The sequence below is a fragment of the Mesocricetus auratus genome, unplaced genomic scaffold, assembly GCF_017639785.1.
Source record: "Mesocricetus auratus isolate SY011 unplaced genomic scaffold, BCM_Maur_2.0 Super-Scaffold_100021, whole genome shotgun sequence".
Taxonomy (NCBI): domain Eukaryota; kingdom Metazoa; phylum Chordata; class Mammalia; order Rodentia; family Cricetidae; genus Mesocricetus; species Mesocricetus auratus.
In genome coordinates, this window is record NW_024429202.1 from 8,243,890 (window position 1) to 8,264,704 (window position 20,815).

General features: G+C 53.8%; 1 long non-coding RNA gene across 1 annotated transcript; it reads right to left on the reverse strand.

Annotated features, from left to right (window-relative positions):
• Positions 1 to 2,219: 2,219 nt before the first annotated feature.
• Positions 2,220 to 5,047, reverse strand: LOC121133356. The gene is made up of 3 exons (XR_005870205.1): positions 4,772 to 5,047; positions 3,606 to 3,680; positions 2,220 to 2,563 (listed from the first exon to the last, which is right to left on the reverse strand). It is a non-coding gene; the product is annotated as an uncharacterized LOC121133356 (long non-coding RNA).
• Positions 5,048 to 20,815: the final 15,768 nt, after the last annotated feature.

The following is a 20,815-nucleotide window of genomic DNA, read 5'->3' on the forward strand; positions in this document are numbered from 1 at the left end:
AGCTTCGATGGTGTCTTTCAGGGCCAACTTTTCAGTTTATGAAGTATTCCCCTAGAGCGAAAGGAGGCTCGGGGACAGGGACATCAGTGTGGAAGATGCCCGCTCAGCTCTGTGCATCTCAAGAGCCAGTCTGGCTTCGAAACCTGAGAGCTTCCTGAGCCAGGGGGCCTGGAGCTGGAAGGAAGCAAGCCCCTTCCTGCCAGGAACGACAGCCAGACCCCTCCTGAAGAGCCCCTCCTCCTGATCTGCAGCCCCTCACCCACCCCGCACTTACCCCACGCCCTGAGCTGTAGCTCACTTCTTAAACGGCCCCTTTGGGGGTCCTCCCCTCTTTCCCCCTCTCTGCCCTCAGGACTGCATGCGGGCACCCTCTTCCCCACAATCCATCGCCAGACAGCAGCACTGGTTTTCCAGGCCCCTTTGTCTGGCCATTTCTGGGCCCGTTTGGGGCTCAGCCCAGATCAGCAACTGTAAGTGCCCACTTTTGCCCTTGGCTCACACAAGGTGTCCATTGTGCGCCGAGCAAGGGAAGAGCATCTTTGCTCATGCTGTGAGGGAGGAAGGGTGTTTACCCAGGCTTGGCCGCGCCATCTTGCATGCTGTGCCCAGTCACACCCATGACGGGATGGACGGGTGCTTCTCGCTGGCCCTGCGGTAGATAAAACACACAGGCTTGCAGGGCACAGAATGTGTGTGTAGATACAGGGCTGACAGTGGGACCATTGGGACCAGGAACAACCATCACCTGTATCTGCCACAGCTGCTTCCAGGATCGCCTCAAACCAGTGTCCCCAGATGCTCAAATGCCTTGTGCAAAATGATGACACTCTCACAACAAATCCTCCCATCCACCTAAACTATATAAAACACCTCACACGACATAGATGCTATGCAACCTGTTATCACATTGTATGGTTTAGAAAATAATAATGACGAAAAGGAATAAAAAAGACGCAAATTCTTCTGATAGTTTAAAATGATGATTGATGGAGTCTGTGTTTACGGGACCGGAGGACACAGAAAGTTGAAGATGAAGTCTTACTGGGCTAGTCACCCCTCTGTTCCCCCACTACTATGTTAATCTTCACACCTGCCTCCAAGGCAGGGATCTCAGCTCCTGGTAGAGAGCTAAGGGCAGGAGAGCTGTGTGGCTGGAGGCATCCCCAAGCTTATCCAAGGAGAAGGAGGAGTAAAGGGAAGGAAGTTACCAGAAATCAGCGCTCCAGGGAAAACCTACTTGTTGGTGGTTGTTCTGAGGCAAGGTCTCACCATGTAGTCCTGTCTGGTCTGGAACTCCCTACAACAACCATGTTCACCATGAACTCACGGAGATCTGCCTGCCTCTGCCCCCAGAGTGCTGAGATTAAAGTTGTGTGCCTCCATGCCTGATGGGTCGAATATTCATCTGAAACCAGGCCATGACTTGCTCAAGGTCACATGGCAAATCCGCTGGCCCAGACTGGGGTTTGTGATTTAGTATGGCTCTCAGAGTGGGCGGGTCAAGTCATAGGCTCAATTCCCATCCTGTAAGCATGCATATATCCCCACATGGAAAGGTACAACACACACACACTAAAACAAGGCCTGTGAGTACACTGTGACATGCAGTATTAGTGGCACTAGCTCTTGAGGCCACAGTACAAGTTACTGCATCCTCAAAACAAAACTGCACGGTCTCACAGGTCTGGAAGTCAGAGGCCAAGATGAAGCTGTTGGCAGGGCTCCTCCCTCCCAGCACTGGGGAGGCATCCCTTCTAACTCCCTGACGACCACTGACTACCCCTGGGCCTCGGCTGTGGCTGCCTTACTGCAGCCCTCTGTGTGTGTGTGTGTGTGTGTGTGTGTGTGTGTGTGTGTGTTTTCTCTTACAAAGATACCGGTCACTGGGTGTGGGCCCACCTGGAATCCAGCATGACCTCATCTTCCACTGGTCATCTTACACCTGCAAGGACTGCACCTCCAAGCAAGGTCGCTGTCTAAGCTTCCAGGTGGACAGAGCTTTTGAAGGGGGATGGGCACAGAACACTGTACAATCCACTACAGCAGTGGTTCTCAACCTTCCTAACGCTGCGGCCCTTTAAATACGGATCCTCGTGTTGTGATGAACGCCCCCCCCCCCCGCCATGCAACTATTTTCATTGCTACTTCATAACTTTAATTTTGCTACTGCTATGAATTGCAATGTAAACACATCTGTGTTGTGTTTTCCGATGGTCTTAGGCGGCCCCTGTGAAAGTGTTGCCCACCCCTCAAAGGGGTCATGGCCCACACGTTGAGAACTGCTGCACTACAGTGCCGTTTGCAAAGTTTGCAGGAGTAAACATGGGGACAGCTTTTGGGGCCACTATCATTTACCTGCTACAAACATATGTAAGCGATTTGGAGAAAGCTAAAGCCGTACAGAACAGGGTGACTGGGTAGAGTCAGGCTGCGGTGCCGATAGGAAGGCCCTGCTGAGATGATTTGGACGAAGTCCTCGAGACGAGAACCGATGGGGAAAGGGCATCCAGGCGGAGAGCGAGCAGTGCAAAGGTCCTGGGGCGTGAGTGTGCCAGGCATGAGGCTGGAACGGAGTGAACGAGGGGCAGAGAAACAGCAAGGTGGGAGTGCGCGGGTCTTGCAGGCGCCCACACAACCCTTGCCCCCTCACGCCACCGTGAGGACGGCCAGAGCTGAAGAGAAGCAGGAACGCCTCTGTTGTCACGTATCGCTCTGGCTGCTGGTTTGGGCCCAGGCTGCAGGGGACTGTGGCTGAGGCTAACTCAGCTTCCAGCTCTCCACCACACCCGCTGTCTCAGGCAGCCAGCCCTCCACAGCTCTCATGGAGAGGCGCCTCGGGGCTTGCCTCCCCTGCTGGTGGACCCCCCAGCCTGCCCACAGGGCTCAGGTTTCCCCTAGTCAGCTCTACCCACCAAGCTGGGAAAGTCAGTTTTCCAGAAAGAGCTCGTCATTTTCCATTCGGAAAACTTCGCTGCTCCTGCCCCGCCCCCCTCGTCTCCGGCAAACAAAGCTGAGTCCCAAGCCCTCAGATATCCTAGGGCTCAGGGTCCCCTGAGCCTGGACAGGGTGGGTCTCACCTGCCCACAGCTGCCCACAACCAAACTGTCCGTTTCTCAGCTGACCGGACTACCGCCTCCTTAGGGACCCTCCGCGCTCTACACCTGCTCGCCATGATGTCGCCTGCAGCCCTGCCACCTGTCTTAGTCCTCGGCCTTGCTAAAATGGAGCACCCAGCATGGAAGTCCCTGAGCACCCTCGGGAAGAGGGGACTAGGGCTGGGGCTCGAGCTCCTGTCTTCACTGCTGAGGTGACTGAAGAGTTCTCCCAAAGTCTGTCCTCCATGGGATCCCTTGCTCCCCTAGTCACTGTACGGTCTTTCCACAAGCGCAATGGCTCCGTGTTTGCGGAGTCAACAGTGTCTGCGGAGCCCGAGGCTCCGATGTCTTTAAAGTACTCCAGAATGGCAGCATCTCTAGCTTCAATCCATACTCCTCCCTGGGGTGTCCCCCAAGATCCAGTTAAGTGTTTTCCTCTGGGTACCTGAGACTCAGACCTCCAGATATGCCCCCACCAATCTCCACATTCCTCAAAGGATGGTTACTCACAAGTCATGTGGGAGTTAAATTGTGAAGGCCTCTGTCCACGTGCAAACAGAAGGGCGATCCCCAATCCATTCAGTCCTGGTAAATAAAGAATGGTAAAGTTTGACCTCAATCCAAACTGGGACTCCGCCGTGTCTTAAAGAAAGTGCTCTGGGCATTTCCCCAAGCATCCGAGCCGCCCCATCTGTAAGCAAGGGTACATTTTTCACAGCCCACAACACTGTAGTGATTTAGTTGATATCATTGATGGGGAGAATTCTGTGAGTACCTAAAGAGTTGCCAAGCCTTGGTGGTTTGAATGAGAAGTGCCCCCATGGGCTCGTGTGTTAGAAGGCTTGGTCTCCAGTTGGTGGCGCTGTTTGGGGGAGGCGTAGGAGGTGTGGTCTTGCTGGAAGAGGTGTGTCACTCAGGACAGGCTTTGAGGGTTCAAAGTCTCCACTGCTTCTCTCTCTGTTTCAAGCTTGCTGTGTGAAGCCGTGAGCTCTCTCTCAGCTTCCTGCTCTAGCTGCATGCCTCTACTGAACCACAGTGGACTCTAAACCCTCTGGAACCATAAGCCAAGATAAACTCTTCTTCCTTAAGTTGCTTTGGTCATGGTGTTTAGTCACAGCAGCAGAGAAGTAGCCAGCACACAGAGCAGTGAGGCATCTTAATGAGCCTGCTCCACACAAAAATCTCCAAGGTCAGGCTGGAGAGACGGCTCAGCAGTTGGGAGCACTGGTTACTCTTCCGGAGGACCCAGGTTCAATTCCCAGCATCCCCATGGCAGCTCACGACCATCTGTAACTCTCACTTCAGGGAATCCAACACCCTTATAGATGTATGTGCAATCAAAACACATACTCATAAAATAAAATAAATTTTTTAAATCTCCAAGGGCTAAGTGAAGGTCCAAGCATTCTCTTTTCTATGTATTTCTTTTCTTTTGAGATTGTAAAGTGATTGCATCATTTCTGCTTCCCTCTCCTCCCTCCAAACCTTTCCACACACCCTCTCCTTGTTTTCTTTCAAATCCGCGGCCCCCTTTCCATTAATTGTTGTCACGTGCATCTATGTACATGTGTACCCACATATTTTAAATACCCCCACTCAGTCTGTATGTTGCCCATTTGTATGTTTCCTGAGCCGATCATCTGAGGGTAGATAACGAGAGGGCGTGCTCTCAGTACCTTTTATTGCCTGTAGATCTCTGTGTAAGGCTGAGGCCTCCTGGGCTTTCCCTCCACCCGCTGTCTTTGTTCAGCTCTGTCGACGCGGTCGTGCTGGCGAGACGTCACGGTTGTAGTGTTTGACCAGCTGAGGCCCAGTGTCACTGCAAGCTCTCTGGTCCTCTGGCTCTGACAGTCTCTCTGCCCTCTTCCCCGGTGTCCCCGAGTCTTAGATACAGGGTGTTTTGTAGATGTGTCCACTGGGAGGGGGCCCACAGATCTGCATTCTGATTGCTTGTGAGGTTTATGTGGTGGTCTCTGTCTGTTGCAAAGATAAGTTTCTTGATGAGGGGTGAGGGCGGCTACACCTACATCTAAAGATCTGCAGCTAGGGGCCTCTGATGAGAGTGAACATGTGACATTTGTCTTTCTGGGTCTGAGTTATCTCAGTCAATATGATTTTTTCTAGTTCCATCCATTTACTGGCTAGACCCTGGAGAAGGAAGTGAGATGCCTCTTTTCAAAATTTTATTTGCATTATTTTTAATTACATGTGTGTGTGTGTTCATATGTATGTGTGCCTGTGCAGGTGTGCATGCACATGCGTGAATGCACGTGTGTGAAAGTCAGGTGACATCAGGTGTCTTCTAGCTCTCTCCACTTTATTTTTGCACAAGATCTCTCACTGAGCCTGGGGCCCATTGATGAGGCCAGACTGGCTGCAGTAAGCCTCAGAGACCCTCCCTTCTCTGTCTCCCAAGCACAGCTTTCTACTTGGGTACTGGGGAGCCGAGATCAGGTCTCAGTGCTTACACAGCACAAGTACGGTACCTACTGGGTTGTACTGGTCCATTGTGTATGTAGAGATGCATTCTGGAGTGATTGGTGATTGGGTGACAGATCACAGTGGCATAATAATTATATATATATATATATATATATATATATATATATATCCCTCCCATGGCAAATAAAATGCAACAAAATGTTCATTATGCGGTATCAGTGGTGAATACTTGCAGGTTCACTACACTACTCTTACCTGTTTGAAAGTTGGAATTTTCTCATGGTAAGGACAAACCAGTTCAGAGAAAGGAAAGATATTGTTCTGGCCTGGGTTTGGTTCCACCAACTCCTCTGTATCCCTGCCGTGTGAGTTAGGCAAAGGCTTGAGCACCCTGGGCCTCCCGTGCTCTACCATGAAGTGGTGCAACCCTATCCCTCTCACAGGGCGCTTTGAGGGTTAAACACAAGTGTATGGTGGCTGTGGCAGAGTCTTCACAGGAGAAAACACTCAGCAATGGCTGCTGTGTGTGAATGAGCTGTGGGGGATTCACGTGGGGGAGTCTCTCCTTCTCAACCTTTGCATTTCAGCCTTTTCCGCCCTCCTTGGGTTGGGGCTGGCAGACGACTCAGTCAGTAAGGAGTTTGCTGTGTGAGCATCAGGACTTGGATCCCTGGCACAGAGAAGCTGGACACAGTGATAAATGCCTACAATCCCAGTACTGGGGAGGCAGAGAGGGGCAGATCTATGGGGCTTACTTGACAGCCAGTGTCTCTGAATCATTGAGCTCCCAAGGTCAGTGAGAGACTTTCTCCATAATAATACGCCACTGAACCAGAAACCTAAGGTAGACCTCTAGCCTACACACACACACACACACACACACACACACACACACATGCACGCACGCACGCACGCACGCACAACCCTACAACATGCATGCAAACACGAACATGTATGCATATATGCAACACACACAAGCATGAATGTATGTACACACACAAACCAAAAAATATATATATACACACACACAAGCACAACCCTACAGTGTGCATGCAAACACAAACATGTATGCATATATGCAACACACACACACACACTGCTTGAGCCAACAGTCCAAGCCCCTACCTAATGTTAGGGATTCTATTAGATGCTGAGGAGGGGGGAGATGTGGGGAACAAGGCCCTTCATAACACAGGACACTGATCCTACAAGTAGCACCCCATTCTGCAGCCAGCCCAGAATCCAAACAACTCCCTTAGGCCACATCCAGACACCAGCTTTCAGGAAAGTCAGGGCTGAAGGTCAATCCCTCAACACCTCCCCGTGATGAGCAGGGTAGGAAGCATGAGTGACCCATGCTGAGACAGGGTAGTAAGAGGAGAAGGCCAGGGTTCCCTATTTTGGGAGGCAGAGGTAGCAGGTGGCTGGCTGCTGCTGGGACATGTGAACCCTCCCATCAGAGGCCATGTGGCCAGCAGCAGGGCAGCCTGGCATTGCCAAGTACAGCCAGGCTCCACTGAGCCCACCGGCCATGTGAAGGGAGATGTGGTTTTTCAGCCACAGCAAACTTCCAAATCACAGCCTGGACAGGTGAAAAACCACCTAACTCTACCCAACTCCTACTGCCCCCCCCCCAAAATAAACCTCTTCAGGGAAGCAGGCTGCAGAGACCTGAATGTCCGAGGTCCGCAATCCCAGAGAGGAGACACAGCCCTGCCATTTGGGGGCTTCCTAAACAGAGCTTCCGCCTGGGGTGGGGGTCCGCTCTACATCCGAGTGGACTTTCCGTGGTGAGCTGGGGTGCTGCAGGCAGCTGGTGACAGCCCGAGGTGCTCAGTCCCTGCAGGAGCCAGGTTATTTTGGGGTGGGCAGCAGAAGCAGGAGACTTCCCGGATGAAAATAGCTTTCCCTGGGTGTCATCCTCAGTGGCATGCTTGTCACAGGGCTCTGCTCTGCCTGCCCCTCCCAGGCAGGGTAGGCAGGGCCAGGAAGGCCTTACAGCCAGGGAAGGGGGCGCTGGCAGCAGCAGGGACAGGCTTGTTTCCTAATCAGGACCTTGCACCGGTCTCCAGGCCTGCAGAAAGTGGAGCACACTTGCCAAACTCCTCCTCCCCAGCTCTGAGGAGCCCTCAGGCTCCACCTGCCCTCCCAGTGTTCTGTCAGCCATTTCTTGTGGTCTAGGGCTCCCCCTAAGACTTGAACTCCCCCCGATGACAGGCTCTGTGTTCTTCAGGCTGGAGTTCTCTGAGGCCGGGCCCTGTCTTCCTCAGGCTGGAGTTCTCTGAGGCCTGGCCCTGTCTTCCTCAGACTGTGTTTCCCTCAGGCTGAGTCTCTCTGAGGACCAGACTCAGAATTAGAGCTCCCTCAGACAGGGCTGTGTCCCACTCAATCTGAGGCTCCCTCGGGCCAGGGCCAGGCCTCTTGCCATCATGCTTTCTGGCCCACTCTGGAGAAAGTTTATCAGAACGCAAGAGCCCAGGGTTCCCTGTCACAGGGAACATAGCTACAACTCTCTAGGGCTAAAATGTTGTGTCATCTGGAAGCTTCTACCTCCATCACTTCAGGACATTTGTCCAGCCCCTCAGACTCACCCCTGGGCTATGAGGAAACAGTGACTCCTGCCCCCAGGCCAGTGTAAGACTTAAATGAGATAATGTGAACAAGAGTCTTGGCAAGGTGCCCAGCTGAGGGCAATAAAAAAGTAAAGAAAGGACTGGAGTCTTGGGCCATTTGTCAGTTAGACAGGGCCCCAGGCCATATGACCCTGGAGTCCAGGGCCAAGCCTGGCCCTGGAAGGCCACAGAGTGACCCAGGTCACTGTCCAGGCTAGGGAATCCTCTAAGGCAACTCTACAGACATGGTTCCAGCAACACTCTGTAGCAAGGCTGCGCTCCACGTCCTCTGTGCCTCCCTCTAGCCTTCAGCCCCCACTCTGGGCTCCCAGCTCCAGTCACCCCACGGTGCCCCTGACCCCTCCTTGCCTCTCCCACCACCACGTGGAGAAGCCCAGGTTCCTTGTACATGTGACATTTGTATGGTGTGACACTTGTGAGCTGGACAGGGGACCTGGGCCAGGACCAGACAGTATAAATATATCTGGGGAGTTTACATTGCTGGGGGCTGGGAGTACTCACCACTCTGCAGGCTCTGCCCCTGTTTATTCCCTGAGAGTTCATGGCCAGGGCGCCACCACTGGAGGGAGGCGGAGGGAATCTTTGGGTGGCTGCAGCTGCCGGGACAACAGTGTGCGAAGGAGCCTGGGAAAGCCTGAGAGCCTGCAGGCCACACCCTCCCATCCCTCCAGCTGCACCATCCCAGCTCCAGAAGATGCTGTTTGCAGGAGATCCAGGATGGAAAGGCCTCCCTGCACCTGAGGATGGAGGCCCTTGGCCAGCCTCCCCTCTGCCCTCAGCCCCACCCAGCTCAGACTCCACTGCACCCTCTCAGGTCAAGCTAAGTGGCTTGTGGCTTGGCGTGGTCTTTGCTAGCTAGCTGCTCCTGCAGCTTGCCCAGGAATCTTTCCCACCACTCTGCACCTTCCCCATCCTCTGAGGAGCAGGCTGAGCCAGGACTGTCTTTGTCTGCCTGGAAGAGTGGGAACCTGAAAGCTACCTATTCTGGCTGTCCATAGTGCCACAGTTCAGGACCAGCCAGAAGCCCGATAGTCGTAGTAGCCTCTTAGTGGCCTGCATAGATCCACCTAGCAGATTGGGAAACTGAGGCAGAGCATTCACAGAGAGCGGTTAAGGGACCTGCTCATGGATACTCAGCTGGTGAGGTCAGGGTTCAAGCTGAGCTCTAGATGGCTCTGCCTTCTCTGTTTGGCTCTTCTACCCAGAACCTGACTCCGAGTGAGCAAGGATGCCTTCCCAGAGCAGATGGGAGACAGCTGTCTTCCCCACAGGTTTCCACGCTGGAAGATGAGAGTGTGCCCATCAATTTCCATTTGCTCCAGCCGGGCAAACAGGCAAGAGGAAGAACCAACCTCAGGAGCCACAGCTGCTATGAGATGAGCCAGTGACTCGGACTTGCTCTGTCCTAAGTCCTACAGGCAGCCACCTCAGGAACCCCTCACTGTGCCTCGAGGACGCATGGTGTCATTAAACAAAAACACAAGGTGGCTTGTCTAAGGCCATACTGCCAGGGTCAGAGCCCATTTAGACTTCAGAGCCTGTGTGCAGAAAAAAAAGAGGTAGAAAACTGTGTGTAGTGGCTATGACCAGCGGACCTCTGTAAGTTGGAGGATAGCCTGGTCTACATAGTGAGTTCCAGGCCAGCCAGGGCTACACAGTAATACCCTGTCTAAAAAACATAAATAAAATAGGACTAGAAAGACGGCTCAGTGGTTAAGAGCACTTGTTGCTCTTACAAAGGGCCCTGGTTTGATTCCCAACACCCACGTGGTAGGTATAATGAGTCTTTCTCTGTCCCGCCAGCAAGCTCCCAAATAAGGACATGGGGACTATTTATTAATTGTGAGAGCTTGGCCTTTAGTTTAAGCATGTTTTCAAATAGCTATTGTAATTTAAATTAACCCATATTTTATTAATCCGCATTCTACCACATAGCTTCTACCTCTATCCCATTCTGTGTGTCCAACTCATTCCAAGCCTGACGGGCATTTCCATCTTTCTTCTTCCCAGAGTCCTCTCTGCCCGGAAGTCCCGCCTATGCCTCCTGCCTAGCTATTGGCCATTCATCTTTTTATTACACCAATCACAGCAATACATCTTCACACAGTGTACAAATGTCTGACAACGTGGTGGCTTACGACCATCCGTAACACCAGTTCCAGAGGATCCAACTCCCTCTTCTGGCCTCCATGGGCACCGCTTACGTGCGTGATGCACAGGTTTACATGCAGATCAAACTTTTGTACACATAAAATGAAATAAATGAACTTTCCAAAGTTTAAAGCTAAGTGGAGGCTGATTTTCGAAGACTAGATTGAACAGTGTGTGAGTGTGTGAGTGAGTGTGAACACATGTGAGGGGGGGCACATGAAGCTGGCTCACACGGTGCCTGGGGCAGCGAAGGAAACCATATGAGACTTACAGCGGGAGCGGGGCTGAAAGGAAGTTGGACAACAGACCATTCCCACAATAGGCGTCATGGCACATGCCCTTGGCCGTGGTGTGTGTGGCTTGGTGGTCCTAGAACGGTGGCTATCTGTGGTTGTCCTGGCTGTGTGGGTATGGTAGAGAGCGGCGGGATAGTACTGGTGGAGAAGACGGCGTGGGGTCACCGTGGGGGTGTTGGTGGCAGCTACGGTGGTGAAGAAGAGAAAGGAACTGGTGACGAGGCCAGATGCAAATCCCTTTCCAGCTGCCCAGTGCGGCCCCTCACAGCTGATGCCAGCACCATACGCGTCTGGCCCTTGCAGCTACCTGAGGCAGGACACTTGGATACTAATTTTACCAGTGCGACACTGAGACACAAATAAGTCAATCCTGCTTGTTCAAGGTCACATAGCCGGGAAGAGCCAGCAGCTCAACTTGCCTCAGCCCTCTGGCTCCAGCGCCCGTCAGCTGCCTGCCCTTGCAGAGCGAGGTGCCAGGACAATGTCCCGATGCCCCGGGTAGGTGGGCCCAGGACAGGGAGCTTCACTCACACACAGCGGCTTCAGTTTGGCGAGGGAGGAGGTTCCGTGACGCATGACGGAGGAAATAGTCCTGATGCCGGCCCCACATGCAGTATGACCTTCTCTGGGTGGCAGCCAAGGTGGGTGGCAGCTGCCAGGTGACAGCAAGCCTGCTGGGCAGTTGGTGGAGCCTGGCGGAAGCCCCACACACCAAAGGGGTGAAGTCAGGAGTGGGGACAAATCCTGGAGGCAGAGGAAGACCTGCTTTCCTGGAAAGTTCTGCTCCGATTGGCTCAAGGCTGGGGCTTCTGCACAGGCTTTTCCAGTCAGGAACGCAGTTATTAATAACCCCAAACCTGCTTCTGTCCCCACCCTGGGGGAGAAGGCAGAGTTTTCAGGGCCTCTCCCCTGCCCCAGAGGATGAGTCCCCCTGGTGGGAGGTTAGAGGGCCCACGGGACCTGAGCTCTGAGGCCTACATAGAGGATGTATGCCCCTAGACTCCGTTCCTCTTGAGGCTTCCAAAATGCTGTCCACTTCAGGCACGGATTAGAGGGTTCAGAGGGAATGGAAGGGTTCAGGCACGGATTAGAGGGTTCAGAGGGCTGGCATTCGGGTGGGCGACATTCATGTGAGTGCACCAGTGTACAAGCATGCATGGATACCTGCATGGTGGTTGCATGTACAGATTTGGACACCCGAACAAGGTTATATGGAGAGTGATGGTGGATTCCTACGGACCCCTGGGAGTGCCTGGGTACCCACAGAATGGCTGGGTGATTCATGGGTGGCTAGTGTGAGGGTGCTAAGGCTTTCCTGTCATCTCTTCTGCAGCTCATCCGCACCCAGGGCCTAAATATTCCATGTCCCTGCCCTCCCTGCTGGAGTGACCTCGTTAGGCCCATGCCCCACGTTAGGAGAGTAGGGTTTGGAGTAGAGACAATTCCTTAGTCCAATCCAGGGTCCCTAGGGCAGGAGGCAAAGCCCTGGAAGCAGGGGTCACAGAGCTTAATATAGTCAGAGGGCTAGCTAGAAGCTTCTCCTATTACACCTGCCACTTGGGCCCCATCATATGACAGACACAGCTCCCGCTGGTGAAGCCGGAAAGCAGAGTGCACTCAGTCCTGGATGAATCTGAGCCACCCTGCACTCTGCCTCTCCACGTGGCCTCAAAGGGAGCCACTGCCCAGGTGCTCCTCCTGGAGAGCCACAGGGTCCAAAGAGCTCACATGCAGTGTGGCTCTGACACGGCCCACACAGGAAGGCGGGTGGCCCCTCGGTGCTAGCACTGACGATGGGGAGGCAGCATCCCTTGGTGCAGAGTTCTGCCCACTACCTCCTCGCTACTGCCCCTAGAGCCACAGTCCTAAAGAGGGCCCTAAGTTCAGACCAGGGGTGGCCACCGGGGTGGGAAGGAACAGGGCAGCCAGGGCAGCCCCCCTTCCAGCCACTGCAGGAGACGAGGGAGCAATCACTGAAAGCAGCCTCAAAGCCAGCCCCTCCTGCAGAGAAACTCCTTAGTCCACCTTGTCCTCAGAGAACCCTAGTCCTTCCCCTTCTGCTGAGTTTCCTGTGTTGCCTTAGAGGCTTTACTCAACCCCTCAGAGCCTCGGTCTGATTGTGAGAAAGCCCACAGGCCTCAGAGATATTTGTGGACTATCGTATCACAAAATCAGAACCAAAGGCAGATATTGGGATTGCTTGTTTTTGAGAGAGGGTTTCATGTAGCCTAAGCTAGCTCAAACTCAATACATAGCTAAGGCTGGCCTTGAACCCGGCGTGAACCTGCCTCTGTCTCCCAGGTGCTGGGATTACAGGTGTGTGATGCCCCCACCCCACCCCGTTTATACAGTGTTGGGAATCAACCCGAGGGCTTCAGGCTAACCAGGCAAGAACTCTCCCCGCTCAGCTACATCCCCAGCTCAGTAAATATTTTTATCAGTTGGGTTCTATTTGTTTCTTCCTGTTTTGTTTTGTTTTGAGAACAGAACTGATGTCATTGGCCTTTTTTTTTTAATGTGTCTCTTGGTAGAGGTATCAGTTGTTTTCATTGCCATCTGTGCATGATGTATAAGTGAGTATAAGCACACACACTCTACAATGCATATATGGCGGTCACAAGACAATTTTCATGAGTCTACTGTTGGACTTCGGGATGTCCAGCTTGTGCACCAAAGGCTTTTTACACAGTGGGATGTCTTGCTGGCTGTGTGTTCATGTATCATGTATGTGCCAGTGTATACCAGGCGACTCTCCGATGAAGAGTACATTTCCCCTTCCAACCACTGAGAGATGCCACAAGTGTGTGTCCCTAGACCAAACCTTCATCTGTAACTGTCACCCAAAAATGTCCCCCAGTAGCTTCTTCTGGTCACTCATTTCCTAGGTATCAAATTGCACAGCCCAGCAGATTTGTACATATGGGAATGCCAGCTTCCCCACCAAGCCCAAACAGGGCATTTCCAGAACTCAAAGAGGCTCCACCAAGTCCCTCTCAGTCAGTTCCTCCCACAAAGTAACCACCGTTCTTGCTTTTATCCACAGACATCTTTCCTACGTGTCCCTGAACTCAAATTAAACGTGCCATAGCACATGTGTCTCTGTGTCAGCTCTTCCTGAACCCCTCCCCTTCCCTTTTCCTGACTGGGTAGTACTCCCTTGAGTGGGTCTGCCACAGTTCCTGTATCTATTTCATGTTGGCCCATCCTTTTAAGGGTGTGCCCTGGCTCGGAACTCCAGAGAAGACGGAAGATGGAAATCAGTGTGCAAACTGATCTCAATTGTCAACTTGATTGGATTAAGACAGACCAAGGAGATTACTAAAATCCACCTCTGGGCGCATCTGTGAAGGCATTTCCAGTGAAGATTAGCTCAGACAGAAAGGGCTGCCGCTAATGTGGGTAGCGCCATCCCACAGCCTGAGGTGGGATTTCAAGGGAGGGGCGGAGAAACCTGGCTAGTGTGGCCATGTTCTTTCTCTGCTCCCAACACTGTGACGTGAGCTGTGCTGCCACGCCCTGTCCTCTGTGGTAGACAGGGACCCCAGAGACCATGATCCGAAAGCCAAAGCAATGATAAAACTAACACAGTTACTGGCCTCCCATTCTGAGCCACGAGCACCTTTGAATCCTTTGATCACTTTCAAGAAAAAGGAGGACAGAGACAGCCGCCCCCAAAGAGAATGTCACCAGTTTCATTTAGGATACCATACGTATCATACAAATCGCCACAGCCTCAACAGCTTCAAACAACAGAAAGGCATTCTCCTGTAGTCAAAGAGGTCAGAAATCTGAGATCAAGACTTAAGCCAAGTTCATGCCTCCACCCCCAAAGGCTAAGGGAAAGCCTGCCCCATGCCTTCTCCTAGCTCCCGGTTGGCTGCTGGCAGTCCTTGGCTTGTGGTCACATCACCCTCAAGACCTCTGTCTCTGTGGGGCTCCATATCTCTGCATCTCCAAGCCTCTCTTCTCCTTCTAAGCACACCAGCCACTGGATTTAGGCTTATACCCAGTAAGATGTCGCTTTGGAGAACACATTTCCATACAAGGTCACATTCCCAGGCACTGGGAATAAGGGTTCTGACACACGCGAATATTATACCTGTAGGTTTGTAAGTGCGTGCATCTGAGTGAGTGTGCACCAGCCTAGGGAGGTTCTGAGAGCGTGACCGACTGTGCTAGTGAGAGCATGCGCATTGGTGTGTCTGGTTGTGCTGGTGTGGCTGTGGTCATAGGTTTACGAACATGTGCATATGTGTGCTCCTGGAACCATAACTTGGAGAGCCTGCTGGGCAAGCTAGGTGGTGGCAGCAGGCTAGAGATGGGCTTGGGCCAGGAGGCAAGGGCCCTGCCTTGTGATCCTAGAGGCTAGCTGGCTAGAGGCTGGCTGTATGGAGCGAGGAGGAGCAGACGCTGAGCCAAGGTGCAGGTGCAGGCAGGCAGGCAGGCAGGCAGGTGGCTCCGACAGCAGTGCCTATTCCCAGGTCCCCTTCCAGGAATGTTCCTAGAAGGCCCTCCACCCATGTCCCATCCTTCTGTGCCTCATTTGCCTGGTCAGGGAGGCGCTGGCTGACTCATCCTCTCCCAGGCCCAGAAGCCAGCTCTTGGCTACCTGTTACACAGACACTTAGGGTTGGAGCAGGTAGTCAGCCCTTCCTGGGCCCCACCCCCAAGCCAATCAGGGCAGCATCTGGCCACACCCCCACACCCTACCACACCCCTAACCTGTGTCCTGCATCTAGCCAGGGCTGGATCCCAGGAATCAAAGAAAGGCTGGGGCAGCCTTACCTCTTCTTGGGGCAAACCCTAGCAATGGGTTGTCAAGGGGTCCACAGTGGTCACATCAGTTTAGGGACTGCCCTGAGCCAATACCACAGCTCTACAACCAAATTCCATCTTCCCATCTTGTATCATATAAACTCAGTCACTGAAGCAGTCCTAGATTAAGTAAGATTACACACATTCATGGGATTTACTGTTAATTCTCTCTGACAAGCATATCCTCCACTCCCAACTCCTAACTCAATCAGGGGCATCAGCGGCCTGCCTTTCCCTCCCACAGCCCCAGTTCCCCCACAGGTCCGGAATCTGGCACTGCCACAGCTGCCGGCTTACTGCCTCTGAGCACCTGGGTCCCACTGCGGTGGGACGTGTCATAGCAGCTTGTGCTTGTGTGCATGCCTAGGTATGAGTGTGGCAGCCTCCAGGGGCTCACCGAGGAGCATGCTGGGGCGTCTAAAAACGCCTCCCGTTTCTTTCCCCCTTCCCTAGAGTATTGCCACCATCAGTTCCCAGATTCTTGGGCCCCAGTGGAAACCACTTACAACTAGGGTCAGAGGCACCTAAGTCGCCAGCCCTGCCCAAACTGGGCTGCCAGCACCCTCGGGACAGCCTTGCTCCACCCACGCGATAGAATGCAGTGATAGGAGGCGGCAGTCGGGTGCTTCCGGCTTCCTAGATGGGAGCTCATTCCCGCGGCACTCAGTGGGTTGTGGGAGGGGGTGTGGAGCCAGGACTTGGCACTGACTACAAAGGGTAGGGGGCGCCCCCAGCGCTCCTGCCGCTGGCAACAGAAGCTGGAGGAGGGACTGTGACGTTTGGTGGCCTCATGCGGCTGGGAGGAAGTAGCTAATTGCCGACCTGATGACTGGGCGGCCTGAGGAGTGGGGTGATGATGCCACAGACGGGTGGCAGCAGGAACTCAGCCTAAGGAGAGGCCCTTCAGCAATAGGGTGGGTGCACCCTGCAGAGGGCCAGCCTAGGGTGGCCATTAACAAGGATGGAGGGGGGGTTGCTGAGGCTGTGACCGTGGGAAAGGGCTTTCCAGGGCCTTCCCTCGGCTTCAAGGGAAAGAGTTCAGATGCCCTGAGGCATGAGGGGCCTTTGGAGGGGTCCAGGGGCAAGGAATAAGCATATTTCCTATCTTTGCCCCCTCCCCAGCCTTTGCTCCCCTGACCCACTCATTCCCCCACCGCACCCCACGGCCTTTGCCTCCTGTTTGGCCATTTAAGCAACCCAGGTTGAGGAAGAGGACTCCGGATGCCCTTGTACTGATGCAGAGCATGCTGGAGACTAGGGGACCTTCGACAGGAGCAACTTCAAGGCTGTGGGTACTGGTGAGGCTGACGGGGGGGGGGGGGCTACTGAGGAGGTCATGAGCAGAGGGGATGCTGGCAGGAACCCCTGCACCAAGGGCCACTCCCCAAGTGTGAATCTTGGGTACCCAGATATCAGAGCTCCCTCCATTCCCTCTCTCTCCACAGCTTCTTGGGGGCACTCAGAGAGAGCAAGGATCAGATTGGAAGACTCCGGGAGTGGGGGTGCCCCCCAGAGGCAGGGTTTGTCCATCTGGAGGTCAGTCCTTTGGGCTCCCCCTGTGGGCTGGCTGAGCATGCACTAGGACAGGCAGGGGTCACCAGCCTGGAAGGAGGCCTTCAGCAAGTCATGGTGGAAGCAGATGCCAGCCCTGGGACTGTCCCTAAAATGCCTGCTAACAATCAACGCCCGACCTCAGGAAGTTCCCAGTCTGAGGTGAAGACCCATATCTGCACTCAGAGTTCCCTTCTGAAGCACCAAGCTCCACTTCCCAGTCTGAGGGGAGAGACTCCCGCCCCCATGGAATTATGGGATAGCTAACACACTGGATTCCAGGAGCATGCTTTCAGGGACAGGGGAGACATCTGGGGCTGCTTTGGGGGCCGAGGGCTATCTAGTTATGCTGGATAGAAGGCAACAAATATTTTATCGTAAGTATATCCCAGACAACATTTGGGATATGCTTAGCTTCATTCCGTATAACTAGATGTCCCGTATTATTTGTCAAATAACAACCAAGAGAAAAACAGAGACACCATTTCTTGTGTCTGGTGTGTGTGTGTGTGTGTGTGTGTGTGTGTCTGTCTGTCTGTCTGTCTGTCTGTTTGTGTCTGTCTGTCTGTGTGTGTGTCTGTCTGTCTGTGTCTGTGTGTGTGTCTGTCTGTCTGTGTTTCTGTGTGTCTGTCTGTCTCTGTCTGTCTCTGTCTGTCTGTCTGTGTTTCTGTGTGTCTGTCTGTGTGTGTGTCTGTCTGTGTCTGTGTGTCTGTCTGTCTGTCTGTGTCTGTGTGTCTGTGTGTGTGTCTGTCTGTGTCTGTGTGTGTGTCTGTCTGTCTCTTTCTCTGTGTGTGTGTGTGTGTGTGTGTGTGTGTGTGTGTGTGTGTGTGTGTGTGTGTATGTGTGTGTGTTTGGGGAGGTGGGTCGGTTCCTGGGGCTCAGCTGTAGCAGTTTAAAATTCCTTCCAGGCCAGATCCCTAATCCTCCCGCACAATGCTGGCCTTCTCCCCCGCCGCCCACGCCCTCCCCCAAGGGGCCGTGGCAGTGCCACCAGGGGCCCCTTTAAGCCCCTTTGAAGCCTCCGGAGCGCACGCCGCGGGAGGCCCGGCCGCTATGCCAGCTATGCCAGCTATGTCCCCGCTGCCGCCGGCCACCACCGCGCCCCCATTAATACGGGCTAATCTGGCTAATAAATAAACTCCCCTCCTTGCGATAGCCCCCCGCTGGCTCCTCCCCCAGCTCGCCCGAACTGATTCAGGGCTGGACCAGAACACGCAGCCCCTTTCCTTCTGCGTGGCTGCAGTGAGACTGACACCTGTCACGTCCCAGCCTGGGAGGAGCTGCGAAGCGATGCGCTTGCCCGGCTCATCTTCAATGCACCTGCCTTCAGGCAGCAGGACGCCCCGGGAACCGAGGCCGCGCGGGGGAGGGGGGAAGGGGATACCCGTCTCAGAGCTCCCCCTGCAGGTGGGACTGCTGCCCCACCACAGGGCTCTCCCCAGGGAACACCAGGCCCGGAGCCAGGCCGGGAGCACTGAGGCAGGTGACTCTTGGCCTCCCCGCCACAGGAGTCCCTTCTCAGTGGCCTCTGTGGCCCCCTGCGTCCCTGCCTCGCTTCCGAACGGTGACTCACGGCCGAGCAGGCATCGCCTCACCTCCTACATCACACCCGAGCGCGTGCAAAGGGAGAAATTACAGGATGTCAGGGCCACGGCTAATGCGTTCTAATTACCCACCGCTGCTGTCATCCGAGGCCTCAACAGCACTCTGCCAACGGGATCTGTCATTGTAATTACCCCGCCCCCCTTCCTGGACCTAGAACCCGCAGCCTGCCCTCGTGAGCCCTTCCAAGTTCCCAGCAGCAGTGGCGAAGGCTCCGCCTGCAGCCGCCTCCAGGGGCAGTCCCATGCCCTATGGGACAGTCCTCTGGCTCGTAAATCATGTTCCCCATAGAGGTGGGAGACTTGGGAAGTCTAACCCGGACCCATTTTCTCTGATGGAAGAGAGTGGTGAGCAAGAACCTGAAAACCTCGGTGAAATTAACTGTCCCTGGAAGACCATGGGCAAAACTACAGTCTCCATTTTTCTCCCAAGGCTCGGAGTCTCTCAGGGAAGACTCACTCACTGGTGGCTGTATGACAAACATGATTGGCTCCTCTGGGACAAGTAAAGACCCCCCCATAAGGAATATGATACCTGCCTCCCAGGCCTAGAGCCCCTCTGCTGATCACTCATGGCCTGTGGTGTGTGTTGTGAGCCACAGATCCACGGACACCTCCACCCTCTGAAGGCCTTGTGACCTGTGCCTCAGGCCTGGGACCTCAGTCTTACTCCATGCCACTTTCGGTAGTGTGTTTCTGTCCCTAGGATCCCCTCTCCTCTGTCATCTCTAGGTACCCCCCTTCTGGTGACAGTGGATGGCACTCCAACAACTCTTTTTTGTCTTGAGCCCAATATGTGCCTTGGGCTAGAACCACTCTCCAGGCTGGCAGCTCCCTTCCTACCATGAGGTCAGTTCCTGAGGGCAGAGCCTTGGCTCTGTCCTCACAGTGCAAGCTCAGGAAAACCCCGGAAGAGTGGTATCCTCCATCCTCGAATGGACTGGACTGTCTCCCCACCCACACCGCAGCTTCCTAAAGAGGGACTCAGCCCCCTCTTTAGACTGGGGCTCCCTGAAGACAGCCTGTGTCTGCTCAGACTGAGGCTTGATAAGGGCAGGACCATGTCTCCTCAGTGTGTGTTTTCCCAAGGACAGAATATGTCTCCCTCAAAATTGGGCCCATTGAGCGTAATGGCTTCTCCCCATAGATGGGATCTTTGCATTCCACACCTCTGGCTCCCTGTCTGGTGCCCAGACATTCCTTCCAGGACACCATTTGTCATACTTTGATGAATGAAACTTACTAAGAATAGCTCAGTCCTTGTCTCTAAAGGACAGGGGTGGGAGAGGGGGAAGGCCAGAGACAGTGAAGGGTGGGGGATAGTACCCAACCATCCCATGGCCCAACGGCGTTTCCTGGGTGCCCAGCTGGGCATTACAGGAGATGCGATGAAGCCTACAGAACCTCGTTTGGTGATTTTTTACTGGTAACAATCACCAAGGCATCTACAAGACCCTCCTACCTTTCTTCCCCACAGTTGTCACCTCAGGGCCACCTCTGGGCTTCCTCCCCTGTGGAAGAGAGACCGGAAGCAGGTTCCAGCTTGGGTTGGCAGCTATTCTCAGTGGGGACATGAGGAGCCCCGTCCAGGTGGCTTACGAATGTCTTAGGGGCCCTTGGGAGTGGGCGGGTGTGACCTTAGCCCGTGTCTGTGGCAGAGCCTTCCCGGCGCTCTGCCCCCACCTGCCACCTCCTAAGAGGGATGTTTCTGCCTGGTGTTGGCAAACACCTCAGTCTATGAGCCAGGCAGTCTGATGTGGCCCTGGCTCTGCAAAGCCATTTGCTCCTCTGGGCCTCGGTTTCCCTGACCTTAAAATTAATTTCTTTATGTTTATGGGTTTTGAAATTTAAAAAAAATGACCAAGCTCCTCTTAAATAGTAACTCATGGGCATCTCTGTTCTCTGAGCCAACAGAAAAAGAAGGGTTGGACTTCTATGACTGAAGTGGAAGTGGGGGCCAGCCCACCTGGGCCTGGCACATGCTCATGACCCCATCAGTCAGGAAGCCGAGGCTAGGATTGAATACAACCTAAGCTACACAAGGAGTTCCAGACAGCCTGGGCTACAAACTGAGGCTCTGTGTGATGATGGTGATGATGGTGGTGGTGATGGTGGTGGTGATGGTGGTGGTGATGATGGTGGTGGTGATGATGATGATGATGATGGTGGTGATGATGGTGACCGACAGATAAAATGGCTACTGGTTAAAAGTGCTTACTACTCTTCCAGAG